The sequence below is a fragment of the Calypte anna genome, chromosome Z (assembly GCF_003957555.1).
Source record: "Calypte anna isolate BGI_N300 chromosome Z, bCalAnn1_v1.p, whole genome shotgun sequence".
Lineage (NCBI taxonomy): Eukaryota > Metazoa > Chordata > Aves > Apodiformes > Trochilidae > Calypte > Calypte anna.
The window spans coordinates 22,556,708-22,577,372 of NC_044274.1; positions in this window are offsets into that span (position 1 = coordinate 22,556,708).

Here is a 20,665-nt window from a genome sequence, read left to right on the forward strand (position 1 = left end):
TTATCTTGTATCTACCAACTGTAATCAAGATGACCTGATCCATAACCTTTCTGTGCACTGAGGTCAAACTTACAGGTCTAGAGTTCGCCCAGTCATCCTTCCAGCCCTTCTTGTAGATGGGTGTTACATTAGGGTTTATCAGTGAAGGACACAGTTTTTGAGACCTTTTGGCACACCCAGGTTTATGTACATTTCCAGCACTATTTTCTGCCTCCACCTGTGACAGTGTGGAGCAGAGCTGGTGAAATTTCCAGTTTTTTAAAGACCTAAAAATAATGTTTTCTTTTTTTCTGGGAGGGGTGTTGGTGTGTTAGGATCTTTTCTCTTTCTCTTTCCTTTTCCTTTTTTTTTTTTTTTTTCCCCAATTGCTTTGCATGTAGAATTGTTTTTTAAAAATTGTTGATAAAATGGCCTGATTTCATTTTTCAAATCTTACCTTTCTGATTTTGTGACTAATTCATCTGACAAAAACATAATTCACAAGTTAAAGGAGAAAAAGATGAAATAAAACCCAAAATAATGAATCACAGTTCTATACTTTTAATATCTGAGGCAAATTTTCTTAATACTGTGATGCAGTTTTTAGTACTTGTAACTATCTAGTTCCAAAATGCAAAGCATTTTCATTGTATTTCAGATTTGTTTAGTCTCAGGAAAGAAAGCCATAGTTTGAAAATTCAAAATGTTTTTATACATTTTAATGCAATTTAAAAGGATATATCACCTGAAATTGTGATACAAACACTTTAAAAATATGATACCTTCTTTAAATCAAAACATGCGGAATATAATATTTATACAGGATTAAGCTAAAAAGGTTAAGTTTTTCATTGAAATTAATCTGATTTTTTAAAGTGTGTCCATGTATACAGTGTCACAGTGAACTGACTTATTTTCCGTGAATGCATATAATATGTTCATGCAAATACAGCCAGAGGCTGTTAGGTGTTCATGATTTGACAAGACAAATATAAACAAAAATAGTTAGAGTTCTGGTGTTTGCAAGAAAGCTCCCAAAGGTTCCAACATGAAAACTGGTCTCTGTTCTCTACTGCCTATATCAAGAACCTTCAAACTACCAAGGTATCAAATGTGAGGAGGCTTGCAGATCAGCAAAATCTAGGAGCTTTCTTTCCCTTGCGAAAACAGTGATTATAGATACCAGAAAACACAGGGAGAATAGCAAAGCCATTGAGCAGCTCCTGGTGGGGAGTATCACTGCCTGGCACAGCCGGGCCCACATCTCTTCTAGGCAAGTACTGACTCCTGCAGAGAAAGGCAGGTTTTATATCTCAGCAGTCACTAAACGTGAATCTGGCTCATATCATGAACTTTTCATTACATTTAGCCTCAACGAATTGGAGTGCTCTCTGAATTTTAATCCCTTGATTGCACTTTCCCAACAAGCATGTAACTGGCTGGTGAAATTCCCTGTGAAATGTGGAGTAGAAGATGTGGTGTCTGCAGACAAGCAGGTTTGCCCTGTTCTTGCTGTGAAAACAAGCAAAAACACTTTGAGATAGTCTTCTGAATTGTTTTTCTTTTTACAGTATTTTTGTTGGTTTTGACATGTGAGTGGCAAGAGAAATTAAAGTGGGTTTTTTCAGTTTCTTTTGTCACACTCTCAGTGTTCTCACTGCAGACTTCTTGAATTGTTTGGCTCTGAACCAACAGGAATGAATGTAGTTTCTTCCAACAGCCACTCTGCACTAGTCTTGCTTGTTCATTGAAAAAACTTCCCATACTCTTAAAAAATCCCCAAACAGATGTTTTATAAAAGAAATTAATTTTTAAACTGTTCCTCCAAAGGATAATTGTCAGAAATATTGTAATTTATTCACTGTAAGATTATTTTCAGTAAGATATAATTTTTTGCATCTAAATATTTACTGAAATACCCAAATAAACACACCATTTTCCCAATATCATTAAGTAAACAGTGGTAGCTACTAGAGGTCAGCAGGGATACCCAGTTGCTTATCATCACATATTTGAGTTCAGGTTACAGTCTTTTGAAACCTTAAGTTGAGAAGCTAACTCTTAATATCTTTTTTGGAGGTCAGGAAGACATTCTCTGTAATTACAAGATTAAAGAAATAAAACATGAAATAATAATTAGACACTTATTGCAAGCTTCAACCAAATTATTCCTCCACTTGGTAAGAAAAGAAGAAACCATATTTATAGCTCTGGCTTGGAAAGGGATGCTCTAAGGAATTAAATCTTCAACTTGAGATATGTTATAGCTTTTCAGGAATGTTAATTGATGGTGAAAAGGTTGATTTGAACGTTAATCAATAGTGAAAGGCAATGGTAAACAACAGGCTGCCTCACATGTCGCTGTACCTAGAATGTTCCATATTCTCTGGATCAAAATGGATATCAGATATGCAACAGCTGAATTAAATCATGATATAGAAAAGTCTTGCTTCTAAAACCTAAATACATGTAAAAATATTCAGAACTACTGGAAACACTGTGGTCCTAACAGATCAATTTTCTAAGCCTATGTTGTTAAAAGTAAAACAGGCACCAAATGTATCATTACCTTCTTTTACTCCTGCATGTAAATAACTAGAAACTTGGGAAGGCAAAGTACTAGACTTACTGGATTACAGAAAAATCTCTTGTGATGACCTAAGAACTGCTAATTTTCCTCCACTATATGCAACAAATGTTTCTGTTGTGTTTAATGGGTTTAGTGGATTAGGTGAAAAAATGCCCATTTACAGAACCTTTGCTCTTGGATGGAGTCTTTCAAAGTTTTCTTCATAAATCTTTTCTTTCTCTTTTCAGTCTTCATTTTTCCCCAAAGATTTTGTAACTAATTATAAAGTCAATTTAGGAAGAATTTTGCTTAATTGATTTGCTTAATTGACAAAAAATAGCACAATGTTTGCTATTATTTGATAGAGTATACACTCTCCAATAGATTAAAATTATATCCATTTGGAAACATGGAAATGTAAGATGAATAGGATCTTCACTACTTGACAGTCTTGACAAGGTTATGTAAAGCTGTATCCTATCTTTGATAGATAAGCCAACTGCAACACATACTGAATTTGTATGACTTGCATGGAGTGAAAGTTTCCTCCCCTGCTTTGGACAAAAATGAAGTTTGAGGCATGGTGTGACTACAGTAAAGAAAATTCACTTCTAAAATATTTTGCAGCTGTGGTCAGATATTTTTTGGAAAAAGCAAGCCAAGCCTGAGATATAGTTAAAAACCTCATTGTGCCTGGTGATTGTATGGCTTTTTATGTGTGGATTAATACTACTAACCAGATAAAAATCCTTACCTCAAGTTAACCTTCAGAAAGTTTTCTTCCCCAAATTCAGTCCCTTGCACTAAGCTAAATTCCTTGCAGATGGCATATTTCACTCCTCAGCATTAAGCTGATTTCTTCAACAACCGCGTCTTTAATGATGGACAACATGTAGGACAGGCTTTTGCAATTTCTGTGTATGGAGAGCACAGCAATACATGGCACTGAATTCACTGACGGTTGCAACTTCATTTTCTTCTGTCACATACATGGCACAAGAATATATAAATATTCATCTAAGTTTCATCTAAGTTTCTTTCTTCATTTTCTTTTCTGATGGGCATTCAGTAGTCTGAACACAGTTAGACAACTGCTGAGTCAACAACCACTCAGAGACAGGGACCAAAGAGGACTCAAGCAGGAAAGAGAGAAGTAGGGCAGAAGCCACTTCAGGCTCCTCACTAATTAGTGAGGAGCTGATTAGGTGGTCAGTACCTCACTTGGTGCATGTTTTAGTGGACTGGTGCTGCTTCTGTTCTCATCCACAAGAGTTGCAGACCTTTATTCAGCTACCACAAAGAGATCTGTTCAGCTCTGTAACAAAATACTGTGCCTACCTCAGGATGAGATGTGACCAAGGAGCAATTGTACTCTGAGGGAGTGGCTACAGTTACAGCATAAGCATGAGAAGACAGCTATATAAAAAGCCAATTTTTTTTACATGTTATAACCCCTCCCTCAGAAGTGCCCTGTTGGCTGTTGACTGTCACAGTATTCCCCAGTACATAATTACTATAACACAAATTACTGTGAATGGCTTGAGCTTAAATGTGCTAGACAGAATCCCTGAAAACTGTGCAGAGCCTCATGTGGTGACTCTTGCAACCTGTACATTTCGTAAGCAGTGGGAAAAATAGGAGCAGGAGAGCAATAAAGTTAGGTTCAATCTTACTACTGCTTCCTTTTACTTCACAAGACAGAAGAAGGTATTGTGGGATTAAGCAGAAGTGTAGGCAGCTTCTAATGATGTAAGATGCGCACCATTCATAGGGCAGGAACCGCTATCCCAAACCACATACCTTAGTGTCTTTTCTAGGAATCCCACATATTCAGTGTGGAATAGATAGACAACTGAGAATGCCTCTGGATGATGTTTTATACATATTTAGCACTTTCCCTCACAGCCGTAGTTCAGATTACCAAGGAGCTTCTGCCTTAGCCCAGCCCTGCTGTGGAGATGGTCTTAGCACGGAAACTGCAGCAGAGCAGCTGTTGAGCTCCAGTGACTCCAGGTCTCTGCCCATCTGCTGTTAGTGCAACACTGTCTTCTCAGAGCCCTGATCAGCTGAGGGCAGCCTGTCAGGGGATATCCCTATAAACGGGGTGAGAAGACACAACACATCATGTGGGGCCTGGGTGGAGGGACAAGCTTCATTGAGCTTAGAAAAGCGTGCATTGAGCTGACTAAGAAAGAAAAGTGAAAGAGGGAATATGGAAATCCATTTTTAGGAGTGACCTTACCACAGATTATAATGAGCATCCTGGGTTTTCTTCTGAGTCATGGCGTAGTCAAAAGCTGCTTTATGCAGTGCATGTCCTCAGCAGTCCCTCTGGAGCTTCTCTTGGCTTCAGACAGTTAAATCAGATCTCAGCATGTGTAGTGCATTCTTGTGGTCATCTCTGCATTCACGTATTGCCACAAAATATTTAACAGAGGTGCCAGCTGCCTACTAGAAGTTGCTGTAACTGTGTATGCACCTGCTGGGATTTAGAGTTGACACAGATGAACATCAACATGTAAGAGACATCAGTCCCCAGTGAACAGATTGTGTTTTCCACCTACTAAATATTTTCTCTGCAGATGTGGAACAGTCCATTTCAACAAGGGTCTCTTTGGCTTACAGTCAAGAATGGTTTAAGCTTTCGGTATATGTCTTCTTTTATTATTTCTTTTCTTACCAGTATTTAATACTAGTTTAAAGTTTATATCATAATGAAAAGAAGTTATATGAAGTCTAAATATTTTAAACCAAAAATCATTGTGCTCTATCTGCCAAGGTTACTTTGCTAATAACCCTAATTCTGTTTATTAACATACATGGCTCCCATGTGTAAAAGTCACTACTCTCTAACTGGTAATGCAGGTAAAATAAAAACATGAAGAGTGGTAAATAAATCATAGTAGACAAGACTGAATCTGACAGGTCTGTAACTAGGCACAAGCCACAAGTGGCCTATGTGTGTGTGTCTGCCTGGGTGACAGGCCAGGCTGCCAGATGACAGGCTTGTTTGTAGTTTGTCATGGAAGGATGTAGGTGGTCTACTGCAAAAAAAAAAAAAATCCTGATTTGCAGAAATAGGAGCAGGTTTTCACATGAAACCACCAATGTGATATGCAAAGCTCACCAAAGGGTGTTTGTTTGACTTTCTTATGTGTGTTATGCCATAGAACACAAATAACTAGTTAAATCTCAACTGAACACTAATCCCCATTGAAAAATCATGTTTTTGTTCTCCTTCATCCTTTGAGCTTCCTAGAAGTGCCTAAAAGTGTATGTGGGATGGTGCCATCAAGGTGAGCAATAGCATATTTAGTGGGGGCAGAGGCTAAGCATGGAGCAGGCTCAGCTACCTTTTCAGTAGCTTTTTCTCCTTCCAAGTTATGTCATTCTTCTTGAAAAGAGCTCCTGAGGCTTCCTTGCAGGCTTTGGTGTCTCTGATGGAAGTGAAGCCTCTGTATAGCAGCTTTTGTGTTCCTTGTGTCTTGAAACCCAGGCAACAATTGTTTTTTCTTCGTGGTCGTGACTCCACTGCTTCAGGGCAGGGGACAACAATGATAATTTTCTGAATCACCTAAAAGACAATCCCTCTGGCTTCTAAATCAGATGCAATGGATATTCATCAAAAGAGTGGTCATCAGGTGAATACTTCTGATGGAGGGAGAACAAACCTTGTGCATGTGGGTCATAACTATTTCAAGTACTTTTGGCAGTTGCTCTAAATGGTTTCTCCCATGAATGATGATAGTGTGATAAAGTGCGGTAGAAAACAGTTTTTTAAAACAGAGCATTCTTTAAACAGAGCATTCTTTATGATGCTGCAATGTAAATATGAGAAAACAGAGTATGTATTTATGTTGCCTTACTGCTTAAATATTTGGTGGTATATATAATAAAACCTGTTGTCCTAGAGCTGTGAAGCTTAGCATGTATATTTGTTTGAACTTCTGGGACATTTCTACTATAATCCCTCGAAACAATGCAAGTGTATTCAGAAGACTATGACTCCTTCAATTGCTAGAATTATTCAGAGTTCAAGCAGGAAAACACCAAATCTGTTTTGCAACCTCATACTACAATGATTTCTTTGCTAGTTTGCAGTAGGGAAAGTATAAAGTGCTGAGACTTAAAACTGTTTAATGTGTCACTTGTTAGACCTGAATTTACCCATTGCTTATTACTTGAGTGGACAAGGGAGAGACAAAACTGCAACACACACATCTGAGTCAGGATGAATTGCTAGTTTACCAGGTTGACACAGTGTGATACGTGGGTGAGTGTCACAGCTTTACAGATACTTCTTCCCAAAACTGGAATTGGGTATGGTACTTGAGGCAATGCTGGTGGGGAACTACACTCTTGGCATATCTCATCTTTAAACCCACTGCATAGACTATAGCTGAATAGAATGGTCATTAAAAATCACAGTGCCCCTGAGCAGAATCCTGCTTCTGCTCATAGTGTAATCTGTGATCTGCTGAAAGAAGGCTTCTATGGGGTTCACTGGGGGCTGAGTCAGGACATCAAAGAGCATTTGTAGAACAAGCAAATGAACATTTATAGAGAATATTTTCAAACAGTTATGAGTTTTTGCTTCAGAGTTGATTCCGTGACCTGTCACAAGCTAGTGAGTTAACTTGATATTGCACCTATCTACTGGAGGAAGATCACTGCTGAGTGTGTCTGAAAGCAAGGGCATGTAGAAATGCTGCCTCATAAGCAGCTCATAAAAGTGGCGTTTCTGTAATTTTTATTTTTTTATTTTTTTTTTCCCCCTAGTTTGGGTTCTACATGAAGAGAACACTTAATTCTGCTGGAAAGGGACTGGAAGAGTTCTAATACCCAGCTAAGGCTTTCATTGTGAGAAAGAAAACTCCCTTTAAGGCATAAAAAAGAGAGTAAATTCAAAGACTGTCAGGTTACCCAAACCTCAACTGATCTGAGAGTAAGACTTACTACTGTGAGTTTTCCATGCTCTCCCCCAAAAACAGTCTGCCTTCCTCTCGTTATGTGGGGGCTAAATACTTCATAAATGAAAGCTTATGAAGTTATTTCCTACTATCTTCCAAATACCAGTCAGCCTGAGTCTCTGTTGTATGAAGTACAGCTCACCTGGCTTTGCCCATGTAAGGGATGTTTTGGAGCAGAAGTATAGGTAGGCTGCAGTTCCAGACTGGTGTTAATATAATACCACTGTAATAATGAATAAGGCCAGGTGGCCTCAGTTGCACTGAGGTGTTCAAATAGCTCTGCAATGTATCTGGTTCTCATTTCCTTCTTGACACTTGCTGAAGTCTGATGGTGCTGTTTGCTTCCTTACAGTTTTATTACCCTCAAATAAGAGAAACCACATAGGCCTTCTAGGGTTCTTTTATGACAGAATAAATCAGAATGAAGGGGAAACTCCAAATACCACAGGAGAGGAGGGGAAAAATGTAGCCCAGTTTCTTTTCTCTCTGTTGGAAACACAGAGATATTATCTCTAGGCATTATTGTGATGCAAGACTGCATCACAGTAAATTAGGTTCCAGCATTTTGGTGTGTTCGTGAGTTCATATACCTTTTGACATTACCAGTCCTCAACTCATGAGAAACATCTGGTTGGGTTACCTGATGCCAATATTGATTCTGGACTTACCCTACTTGCACAGAATGGAGGAATTTTGTATGCCATTTGTTTCTTTTTCATTAACATAGTAGCATATATATTTGCTTTTTCTCCCCATCCCTCCATCACCCAAGCCTGCAAAACGACCAGTCAATCATGGTTTCCTCTTTCCCCTTTTTTTACTGTAGGCATATTTGTCCACAGTAGCCATGACATTAGTTCTTGCTGACCCAAGCCAGTAGGTCAAACACAGAAGAAAAACAAAACAAGGCAGAACTAAAACCCCGGACACCTTTGCCCCACTCAGGCACTTGGGAGGTGAGGGAGTGAGGACTGATTGTGAGCATTTTTTTTGTCAAAGAGCATGTAGTGTCAGCTTCAGTAAAGCCAGGGTTTCCAGGAACTGGTAGCTGAATTACATGAGCTATATTTTCAGAAAGGAGACAAAGAGGAAAAAGAGAAGAGGAAGCATGCTTGAATGTTAGGGGTGATCAAGACAAATGCAAGTTGCTGAAGCACAGCTACCTAAAGTTTCAGGAAAGAGCCCATGGCACTGTTGCACTTGGAGCCCCATCCCATAGCTATCTCAGTCAACCCAGAATGCTCTCGTCAATAACCCGTGCAGCTCCTGAGGTCTTGTTTCATGCAACAGGCACTGAGCTCACAGTCTGGCACAGGGGATTTCTGCTTTTGTTCTGAAGCAAGGTTCAACTTCAAATGTCAAATGATGAAGTAATTCTCATTCACAGTTGTTTATTTTAACTTTGAGGGGAGGAGAGGAGGAAGATGTTAAATAACTCCCATAGAATTTGTCATATATATAGCAAAAGGTTTCACTACTTCCTTCTTATGTTAATTTTTTTTTTTCAACAGTTTACAGTCATTTCAAAACAAAGGCATGTTTTTGGTCATTAAAATCTCAAGGTAATATATTTTATTATAAACCTGAAATATCTTCTGGTAAGTAGTTCAAGTTCACACTCATCATAAAATCTCTGCTACATCGTTCAAGCAGTGCAATGAGGTCTCAGTGTAAAACACCCAGATGCTATGACTTTCTTTGGGACCTGTGGTGAGTTGACACTGGCTGGAGTCCAGGTGCCCAGCAAAGCTACTCCATCACTCCCCTCAGCTCAACAAGGAGAAGAAAGCACAATGGAAGCTGCCTGGGTTGAAACAGGGACAGAAAGAGATCATTAACTCACTTTCATCACAGGCAAAAACTACACTATAGAAAATTAACTCACTACCAATCAAATCTGAGCAGATAATGATAAATAAAACTAAAATTTAAAATGCCTTTGCTTCCTCTTTCCTGGACTCAAGTTGACTCCTGATTTTCCTTTATCCTCTCCTTGCTCAGAGATATAAGGAATAGGGATTTTGGTCAGTCCCTCACACACTGTCTCTGCTGCTCTTTCCTCCTCACACTCTTCCCCTGCTGCAGAGCGGAGTCCCTCCCATTCAAGACAAGTCTTCCATGAATTTCTCTAAAGTGAGTCCTTCCTGTGGACTTCAGTTCTTCATGAACTGCTTCAGCTTGGGTCCCTTCCATAGGATGAAGTCTGCTTCAGTGGACATCTGCCACAGCAGCAAACCTGGTCCAGCATGGGCTCCCTTCTCTCCACAGGTCCTACCAAGAGCCTGCTCCGGTGTAGGCTTTCCAAGGAGTCACAGCCATTTTTGGTCATTCACCCGATCTGTCATGAGGTCTTTCATGGCCTGCAGGTGGAAATTTGCACCACTGCTAACCTCTGTGGGCTCCAGGCAGATAAGCTGCCTCACCATAGTCTTCTCCATGGGCTTGCATGGGAACTTCTGCTCCAGCACCTGGAGCACCTACTCCTCCTCCTCCTTCACTGACTTTGGTGTCTGCAGAATTGTTTCCCTCTCATCTCACTCTTCTCTTTGCTGCAGTTGCTGTTCCACAACAACTTTCCCCAGCTTTTTAAATATGTTATCCCAGAGGTGCTATCACCATCATTGATGGACTTGGACTTGGCCAGTACCAGGTCCATCTTGGAGATTCTTAGTATTGGTTCTATCAGACATGGCAGAAGCTGCTAGCAGAAATCACCTTTTTAGCCAAAACTCAAAAACACACAAACCCAAATCTATGATCAAACAGAGAAAAAAAGAAAAAAAGAAAAAAAGAAAAAAAAAAAAAAAAAAAAAAGAATAATAGTTTTACATAAGCACAGATTCCTTGCAAAGAGAACAGAATATTGTTTTCTAGACCTAATCGTGCCATTAGTTGCAGGGATTAAAGGACCAACTCAGAAAATTCCCATTTTCCAGATACAAGAAAGCTTTTAAGCTCTCTTGTATGTCCCAGAGATTTAACTTTTTGAGACAAAAACTTCAAGGAAGCAACTTGAAAAAAATTGATCAAGGTTTTAAAAAATAAAAATAATTTTTCTTAAAAATTTTAGAAGCTGTGTAAATGTCCTGGTTTGCGCCAGGGTAAACTTAATTTTCTGTCTTGTAATTTTTCTTTTAACTAAGTCTCTTGTAAGTAGCCCTACTTACTAAAACCAACAGCAAGTTTCCCAGTCAGTGCCTGCTTCTAGGACTGATGATGGTCAATGTTTATAGTTATGGCTGGAGAACGGTAGGCAGAACCAAGGCCACTGCTTAGTTCTGAGGAAAATCTCATGGTCCAGAAAGAGAAAGGGAGTAAAGGGGTCACTCCTGCAACCCTCCTTTAGGGAGGAGTAGACAAGGCAGGTGACCAAAATTGACCAGAGTATTCCATCCCATACATGTCACATTTGATATAAATTTGAAGGTTCATGCGGTTCATGCTCTCTTTGCCCTTCATTCTTCGCTCTTCCCTTCAGCCCTTCTTCTCCTGCCCCTGTTTGCTTCGGCATCCTGGGAGGATTTTGTCCGTTCATCTGCCTGAGGTCTGATCCAGCCTGAATTTGTGTGCAGACTCCTGACTGCTGCTGACTCCAGGAGTCTAGTCTGGACTTTCCCAGGGCCACACTGCAGCCTCAGTGGTGATGTGAGAGTTACTGGGGAAATGGGGGGAGGAATGTGGTATTGTGTTTCTGTATACAGAATATATAACATATCTCTGAAAAAGTTATCACTGAATGTATTCATAAAAGTGTTTATGTACCTAATTATAATATTCCTTTGCTCTTTATTGGGAAGACTTCAATGGTTTGTCAGGATGACCATAATTTGGATTGCAATTTATTATCCATTATGTTAGTTAGCTAGGATTTTTTTGGATGTTATGTTTGAGACAAGGTAGACAGTATTTCTTCTGTTACTTCATATGGAGCACCTTTCATAAATTACCTTCCATAACAAACTTGCATGAAAATTTTATCTTGCCTAAAGATCTGAATTTTACTTACAGAAAACGTGGACTCCTCCTCAGGAATCATTGTCATGAAGTGGTCATTTAAAAATCTGTTTACTGACCTGTGCTTAAAGATAAACATGTGATCAGACACGACTGGGCTCTGAGGGACTATATTTTATGTTCTCAAATCAAGAATACCAAAGAAAAAACATAGACTCTTGTAAAGTTCCTTCAGTGACTGTGAGGATGAAAAATTTTGCTCTTTGCCATGACATTCCCAAATGGCATAAACCAAACTTAGTGACCACAAACACTATGGCATTATTTAGCATTTCACTACTAATGAAATCATGGGGCTGAGTCAACAAAGACCAATGGCAAGACCTTCCAGATCCAGGTCTACCTGACCCAAATTAAGATCTCCAATTAATGCATTTTGTTCTTGCTTAAATCAGTCAAGGCTATATGTTTTTTAAAAAGTTATCCTCTGATTCAAACTCAGACTGCTGGGATGGGTTACAGGGTCCTGAGCTGAGCTAGAAAACAATGCCTTCTCCTATACATCCAAGCACCTCTTCCCTCTCCATTCCCTAAAGAAAAAAAGAAGAGAGGGGAAGGGAGGAGAGGGGAGAAGAGGGGAAGGAAGGGGAGGGGAGAGGATGACAGGAAAGGGAAAGGGAAAAGGGAAAGGGAAAAGAGAAAGGGAAAGGGAAAGGGAAAGGGAAAGGGAAAGGGAAAGGGAAAGGGAAAGGGAAAGGGAAAGGGAAAGGGGAAGGGAAAGGGGAAGGGAAAGGGGAAGGGAAAGGGAAAGGGAAAGGGAAAGGGAAAGGGAAAGGGAAAGGGAAAGGGAAAGGGAAAGGGAAAGGGAAAGGGAAAGGGAAGGGAAAGGGAAAGGGAAAGGGAAGGGGAAGGGGAAGGAGAAGGGGAAGGGGAAGGGGAAGGGAAAGGGAAGGGGAAGGGGAAGGGGAAGGGGAAGGGGAAGGGGAAGGGGAAGGGGAAGGGAAGGGGAAGGGGAAGGGGAAGGGAAAGGGGAAGGGGAAGGGGAAGGGGAAGGGGAAGGGGAAGGGGAAGGGGAAGGGGAAGGGAAGGGGGAGGGGAAGGGGAAGGGGAAGGGGAAGGGGAAGGGAAAGGGGAAGGGGAAGGGGAAGGGGAAGGGGAAGGGGAAGGGGAAGGGGAAGGGGAAGGGGAAGGGGAAGGGAAAGGGGAAGGGGAAGGGAAAGGGGAAGGGAAAGGGGAAGGGAAAGGGGAAGGGAAAGGGGAAGGGGAAGGGGAAGGGGAAGGGGAAGGGGAAGGGGAAGGGAAAGGGAAAGGGAAAGGGAAAGGGAAAGGGAAAGGGAAAGGGAAAGGGGAAGGGGAAGGGGAAGGGGAAGGGAAAGGGGAAGGGGAAGGGAAGGGGAAGGGGAAGGGGAAGGGGAAGGGGAAGGGAAGGGAAAGGGAAAGGGAAAGGGAAAGGGAAAGGGAAGGGGAAGGGGAAGGGGAAGGGGAAGGGGAAGGGAAAGGGAAAGGGAAAGGGAAAGGGAAAGGGAAAGGGAAAGGGAAAGGGAAAGGGAAAGGGAAAGGGAAAGGGAAAGGGAAAGGGAAAGGGAAAGGGAAAGGGAAGGGAAGGGAAGGGAAGGGAAGGGAAGGGAAGGGAAGGGAAGGGAAGGGAAGGGAAGGGAAAGGAAATCTTTGAAATTGTTAACATATGAAAGATAAAAACACTGAGCCAAACACTGAGTCTAGTTCTTCCTTTGTTAATTATAAAGCTGTAAAATAGCTGGCACAAATATATTGGTTAAACATGTAAGCTTTAGCACCTATGACAGATGGTATTCTTACAGTGACCGATACACTCATGTGGCCTGTAACCGCCATACACATTCCATAACTCTTTCATTTGTGCCAGATCTGCTTTTTTCACAATAGGTACCACCCTTTATCCAGAGTGTACTGTTAACATGAAATGTACTTTGTATCATATACACATGACCAAGAATAAGAAGTACAGTATCCCAAGAGGATAAATCCTAAAATTGAATTTATTTATGTTCATTATATCACTTCTTTTTTACAACCATTCTGTCATTTCTAAGTATAGCTTGTTTAAAAAAAATTAAGGATGTTCAGATGGCTGTTGCAACCAGCACAAGGCAACATTGTGGCAGTGCATAATATGTTTGCTTCAAAGAATGAAAGATCTAACTTTTCCAGACTGTGGTGCTTCTCTATTATGTTTTGTTTTGGGGTTTTTTTTGTTTGTTTGTTTTTGGGGGGGTTTTGTTGTTGTTGTTGTTGTTGTTGTTGTTGTGTTTTACCTCTAGCTTTCATTGAACAGTACAAGATCACATGAAAAGCATCTACATTATTGTGTACTGCCACTTGGAGAAGTGTGCTTTTATGTTCTGTGTTGGGAATAAGTGACAGCCATTGGTTTGGGGTATGACAATTTATGAATATTTCTGAATAAGCCAAATGTTATAAAAATAAGTAAAACAAAACAAGACCTAGAAGTTGAATATTACCATTGTATAGAATAAAACTTGAAGGTCTGTTTTGTTTTTTGCAAGACTGTTTTTTTACGACCTCTCTAGATGTCAACTATAGTCTCTAGAGCTATAGTTGATGAGATATTGACAGCAGGCTCTACATAACACATGAAAGAATGAACAATACTATCCTTGCTCCTTGTCTGTGTTGTTTGGAAGTGATGGAAGTAGAAATCAATCCAGACTTTTAAATACCTTTGAAAATTATATTACGCCTTCTTTTTGATGAAGATTCTGATTCATTGTGGAGATTTGACAGCCTGCTCTTTGAAGTAACTCAGGTTTTACACTATTGCTCCTACAAAACCCCTCTGTTTTGTTCATAACTACAGAACAAACCCTAACCTCTCTCTTCCATTAATGGACCTGTGCCTTTCCTTCTGAGCAAAGCTGACATTTTATTGTCTCTTTTATTAAGTTCCATTAATGTGAAGTTTTAGGCCCTGCATGGTTTTAATTTTGTGAATTAAATAGTTTGCTATGCTGGGGATTGATCTTAAGGGTGTTACAGTTCTCACTGGACTCTCATGTGAGCTTTAAGTAGCTGGCAGAAGAGCTACTTTTTCTCAGTAAATTCACCCTTGTGATTTGAGAAGTGTTGAAAATAGAGAATTTTTTTTTCGCCCGAGTTGCTGTGTCTTAGAGCTGACTAACTCTACACATGCCACCATCAACAAGAATGAAGTGATGGTCCAAGTTTAATATATTCTGGTTACAGTTACTCCTGGTACCCCTAACGCCTTTTTTTCCCCCCCATAATTTTACTCATGCAAGAAATCCTACAGGAAAAAAACACAGCAAAAACAGCCTGGGGGGCAGAGCAGCTGCTGTAAGTGTGAGTGTTGCCTCAGGTGGCAAACCTATTTTTTGTTAATGCATGGAAGTAAGGAAAGGAGATAGAAACACATGAAATCTCACATGTGGCAAGTGGGCCCTAGAAAGTCCCTTCGACTTTTCTATTCCAGTCCACATTTCTGCCTATTGCTCTGACAAAAAGAATTAATTTAGTTCAGAAAAGCGTAAAAACTATCTGTGGGTGAACTAGGCTCTATCCACATGCAAAAGAGCACATGGGTTCTATCCATATGCAAAAAAAAAAGTTCAGCTTTCCACTAAGATATCTAAATGCTTGATTTCTCCCCTCCATCAAGCTCTGGAATTGTCCTTCGTTTGTATATGCATGCCTGCCAGATAGATGAAAGAATACTCTGAGTTTTTTGGAGGGGCTCACACCTGTGCTGAAAAAAATAATGGTGACATTTCATGGAAATTTCTGTCATTTTTTAATGACATTATATAATGTCATATATGTCACAAGTAATAATGTCATTATATAATATTAATGATTTAGATCCATGAAGAACACATTTCATGTTAAAAAGATAAATTTTAAAAGTTCAGAACAAACCCAAAACAAACATAAAGAAGTAAGCTGTCTTTATGAGAGGAGCTGGTGAATATATTCTGGCTTTACTTGACAGTCCAGATACAAAGTAATGGGTGTATACTTGGAAGATGACAGAGGTCCCTCTGGTGTGGAAGAAAAAGCCATATGGAAAATAATCCTTCTTCAGTCCTTGAACAAAACAACTCTATTTCTTGAAGCAACGTTTAGCGCTTATCAGGTTCTGAGGAGATTTAGGGTGTAAATTTGAAGCACACATCCATGCAGGGTGCTTTGTACTAGACTAAATTGGCTGCAGAAATATACATGAAAATCCAACCCTCCTGGGTGCCCTCAAGGCTCTCCACATTCCTAGAAAACATGTGTTTGAACAGAACAGGAAGACAAAAGAAACATCAAAAATCTAAAGGGATTTCATCTTTCATATCTCTGACAGAGGTCTAGGTTCAGACTCAGAACTATAACCTCAGTCATAACCCTTTTCCATCCCTTCTTTTGAAAAAGTTACAGTAATAATGCATCAAAAACACTTACAGGGCTGGGAAGCAGAGTGTAAACCTAACCCTGGCCTTTGTGGTAATCATAAGTGTCTGTTCTTTGTGGTGGTTCTTGGAAGCTGATAAAATTGAGTTGCTTGAAGAATCCAGAGCTGAGAGGAACTAGTGTAGCATGAAGGTAATTAACAGGTATCTTAACCCCAGCTCTTCAGAGCAGTATCAAGGGACTGGTGTTTAAAGAAGAAAAAAGACTTCAAAAGCTCCAGAGGAGAATCAGAACCGAAGCACTGAAATGCTTAAATAAAAATCACTTAGGTTAGTTTCATGGGAGTTTTCTCCTTGATTGCTGCCCATATAGTTTAAGGAAAACCACTGGACCCTTCATGCAGGAGGAAGAAAGTAGGAAATCAAGAGAGGAAATCAAGTAAGAAATCAAAATGATCTGTAGTATCAGGGAGTTTTATTAGGAGTTTTAAGGACATGGGATGTCCAGAAAGGATGTCATCACTGTGCTGATGACATGCAAAATGCCACCTACACATAATTGACATTCATAAAATACTTCAAGTGATTGCACAAAACCTGGGAGGGAAAACGTCAGCTCATGTTCCTCTTTCTTTTTTGCTCTGAAACATAACCTCGCTGTTTCAAAGAAGATTCCTTTAAGAAGACTTCATGGAGAAATTTCCATGTGGAGAGACTAAGATACTCTACACTACAGAGAGAGAGCAGATATCTGCAGTAGAAATTGGATTTGATCCCTATGAATTAGCAGGGACTGATAAGGTACACCGTGGCAAAAAAAAGTGACCTGTGTTTCTTTTTGCTCTCTCCTCCCATTTCAGCACAATGTATCGGCATATAGCTCAAGGAGCTTCTGTCACCTCTGTTCTCGCACTGAGACATCAGAAATGGTGTTTCCTTCAGTAGTGTAATGGTTCTTTAAATGGAGAATTTAATCAACAGAGACATTTTGTCATATCTGGCAAAACTGAGATTAGGAATGTGATGGTTAAATAGTTAATACCAACAACAATAGAACTCTGAAATGAAATAGCTTGTAAAGAAGTGGCACATATGAAGATTTGACTGGATGACATGCTGTATGGTGCATCGTTAGGAAACCTTTCCTGGAGTTCTTTAGAAAAGGGCTTTTGGACAAGTCTATGCAATTAATTTTAAATACTCTCTTGGAGACACTAGAGCAGTGTTGTGCAAACACATCCACATATATCCAGTAGTGCAGGAAAGCCTGATAAAGTAGCTCAGAATAAATATATTTGAGCCAGTTATTGGTACTGACTGTTAGTAAAACCTGAAGATCCCAGAGAGGGTCCAGTCCTTTCTGTCAGCCTTGCACTGTTGCCACCAGTGGCACACAGAATTGTTTTTCTTATGGTTTTGTGGTCCTCAAAACCAGCATTGTTTCTGAAAATCCATTTGTTTTCTTCCAGTGTGGGGACCTGGTTAGTCAAAGATGCAGCCTTTCCTTGCAGACTTCATGGGTTTGTTGGAGGGTTTGTTTGGGGTTTTTTTGGTTTTTTTAGGTTTTTTTCTGTTTTAAACTGACACAGCTACAAAGAATGGCACAACTGTAATGTTTATAAGCACCTCTTACTACAGCAATGTAAGGAGTATTGGGAGAAAGGGAGAGTATACCACAAGACAAAGGCAAGACACCAAGGCCCAGGGATATTTGACATCCTGAATCTAAGCATTATCTTACTACTTAGATCACTAAGCTTCAAGAAGAACTCCAGTGAGCTTTAAATATGTTTCTGATACAAATTAAAGTCTGATGGTACTGTTTCTAAGAGTGCATAAAGGACGGAAGTGCTGAAGCTTCAGGAAAACAAATTAATAGGTATAGAAATGAATCTATAATCTCTCAGTAAAGTATTCAGACCCAAGGCACATACAGTTAACAGTTTAGAAGTCAGTTAGCAACAGATCTTCACCATTTTCTAAACAAAATTCCTATGTGAGTCTAATTACAAAAAAGGCTAGAAGTTTTGATACAAGTCAGATGTTCCACAAATAAGAGATGCATAACCAACCACAGATGGAGACAGTATGTCCCACTTGAGAACACCAATTTTAAGGGTAGAGAGAGAAGAGCTCTTATCACAGTTATGTCACAGTTGTGGTCATGGATAAGCTATTTTGTCTTTCCTTCATTTATTCCCTGTTTGGACAGTTAGCTATAGGGCTGTCTGTTATTCCAGGAGTCTGAAACAACACAATACCAATGTGGTGTCCTGATCTCACATCCTGCAAAAGAAGGTCACAGAGATACCCACGATTTCTACAGCAACTTTCTGTTGGGGTTGGAGTACACCCTTTAATCATGCACCTAGCATGCCTGTCCAAACTACTGAAAATTCTAACATAAGACAGGATTTCACTGTGAATCTTTAAATAAAAATTTATCTAGCACAAGCACAGCATATGTTGCTCCCATGTTTAACCATTAATAATGTAATTAACACTTCCTGTCTGAATCTATTTTCAACTGTTTACTTTTGTTAGGCCTTTATCGGCTAGCTTAAAGATTGTGTTTTAGACACCATGTCCTTTTTCACATAACTGATGTTCAAATGATTTCTCAGGCAGATTCATAGAATGGTTTGGGTTGGAAAGGACCATGCCACAACTGAAGTTCAAAGATGCTATTGCACATTTTCCAGATTGGCTTCTAATCTTGACTGTGATCTTTAGGCATTCCATCCAAGAGGTAAGCAACTGCCTAAGTGAACACTGAGACAGTATTATCACTAAGACATAGGGGTGACACCCCAAGATGTGCAGAGTAGGTATGACTACTTAAAACATTTTGGCACATGGGTGAAATACACTGGGGTGAGATATCCCACCTTTGTTGGGAGAGTGGGAGAATACAGATCACCTGTGTGGTCCATGTTATTCAGCTTTTTGAGTTGTGTCAAGATGCCCATTTAAGAACTAGTGCGTCAGTTAAGTCCAGGTTATTTCTTTCTGGCATGTACCTAGATCCCTTGCAAAGAGCAGCATGCCAATTTTTTCCCTTGGAAGCCCTGGATCACCTGGCATTATTATTAGCCTTCAAGAAATACACCTGGCAAGTGGCCAAACAGTTCGTCTGAGAAGTTTGATATGTCAGGATTTTTTTAGAATTCTGGAAATCCATATAGAATGACACCAGACCCTCAGATTCTGTAGTAAATCAGGAAGCATTCACATGAGGCAAATATTCACCTAAGTATCCTACATGACTCCTGCATCATTCCACTTCTTTGAATGCCAGTGCATTTTCTTTTGTCATAGCTTACAGGTGGAAAAAGTCCTAGGACAAGATTCCAGACACTAACAGATCTCATAATTCTTGTACTGATTTTGATGCACACTTTAGGTATGGAAATATGTAACCAACAGGTCAGATTAATGCCAAAGTGATGACTGTAGTTCTTTCAGATGCGGGAAATAACTTGGTTATTTTGAAGTAAAGCTAACCACAAAACCCACTTTTAGGTAGTGAGAATTTATCTTTTGTTGTTGTTGTTTTTGTTGTTTTGGGTTTTTTTATTTGATAGTTCCTAAAATAGATCACAAGTTTCAGTATCTTGACTGTCATTTTTCGTAAATCTTAGAATTTCAACAGCTGTTGGAGAAGTTGTTTCTGTAGATTTTGGAGTAATTTACATTGATTTCAGACCCTAAAAGCCTTCCTCACCTCTCCAGATTAATAGGATTTTTGTAGAAGCTGATGTATATCAGAATTGGTTAGACTAAAAAACACTAGAGAGCAACTGTCACTTAACACAAAGATGCAGGCATAGCTGTCCTGTCCAGGTGGAGAGGACGATTCTGTATCTTTTTTCTTTCTCTTCTCTTCCTGTAAGAATTATTTTTTAAATGACTGTTCATTGCCTAATACCAACTACAGATTATTATATGTAACTTTGCATTGTCTGGGCTACATTTTCAAAATGCCTGGTTCCATATGCCAAGAAAATGTGTACAGCTGCCCAGTATACAGTTCCAAGTCAGTGTCACTAGAGTAGCACAGTTCTTTGTTCTGCGAAGTCTTAGTTAAGCTCAAAATAATCAAAACCAGTTTTATTTGGTTTTTTTTCTGTAATTGATGCCTTGCATCACCATTTCAGCTGGAAGCCAAATGAAAAACTACCATGAATTGTGTGTATCTATCTGACTTTTTGTGTGTTAGTTGCCACTACTATGACGTTCAAGCCACATTGGTCAATTTGATAAAGAGTAGGACATACAGCAGATCCAGAGTCCTTAAAAAATATATTAATTAGGCAGCTGGAGAAGGCAATCAGCTAGGATAAATGCTACCTTCAGAGCTTCAGTATCTAATCGATCTGCTTAGGTGTGAAAAAAAAAATTTCTCTACATTACAACATAGTAGGAAAAACTTGAGCTGAAGCCTGCATGTTACTAGACATGAGAAAATAAGATGGGACTTGCAGATACAAGATTACAGAAGCTCCACTTAGAAGATGTTGCTTTATATTAAAATTTTCAACTTACTTTTAATCTTTTCCCCGCAGAGTTTTGTTTAGGCTAGACAGAGAAGTAGCATGGCACCAAGTGCTCTCTTGTCCACATTTCCATGCTTGTTTGTTGATACATAGATATGAGGTTGCAGGTAAGCCAATAAATTGCTTTTGTTCTATGATAGAGACAACTTGAGGCAGATGGTTTCAAGTTAAATTTAAGTTTTCAGAGCAGTGAAGCTTTCTGGAGATAATATTAATCTGTTCTTC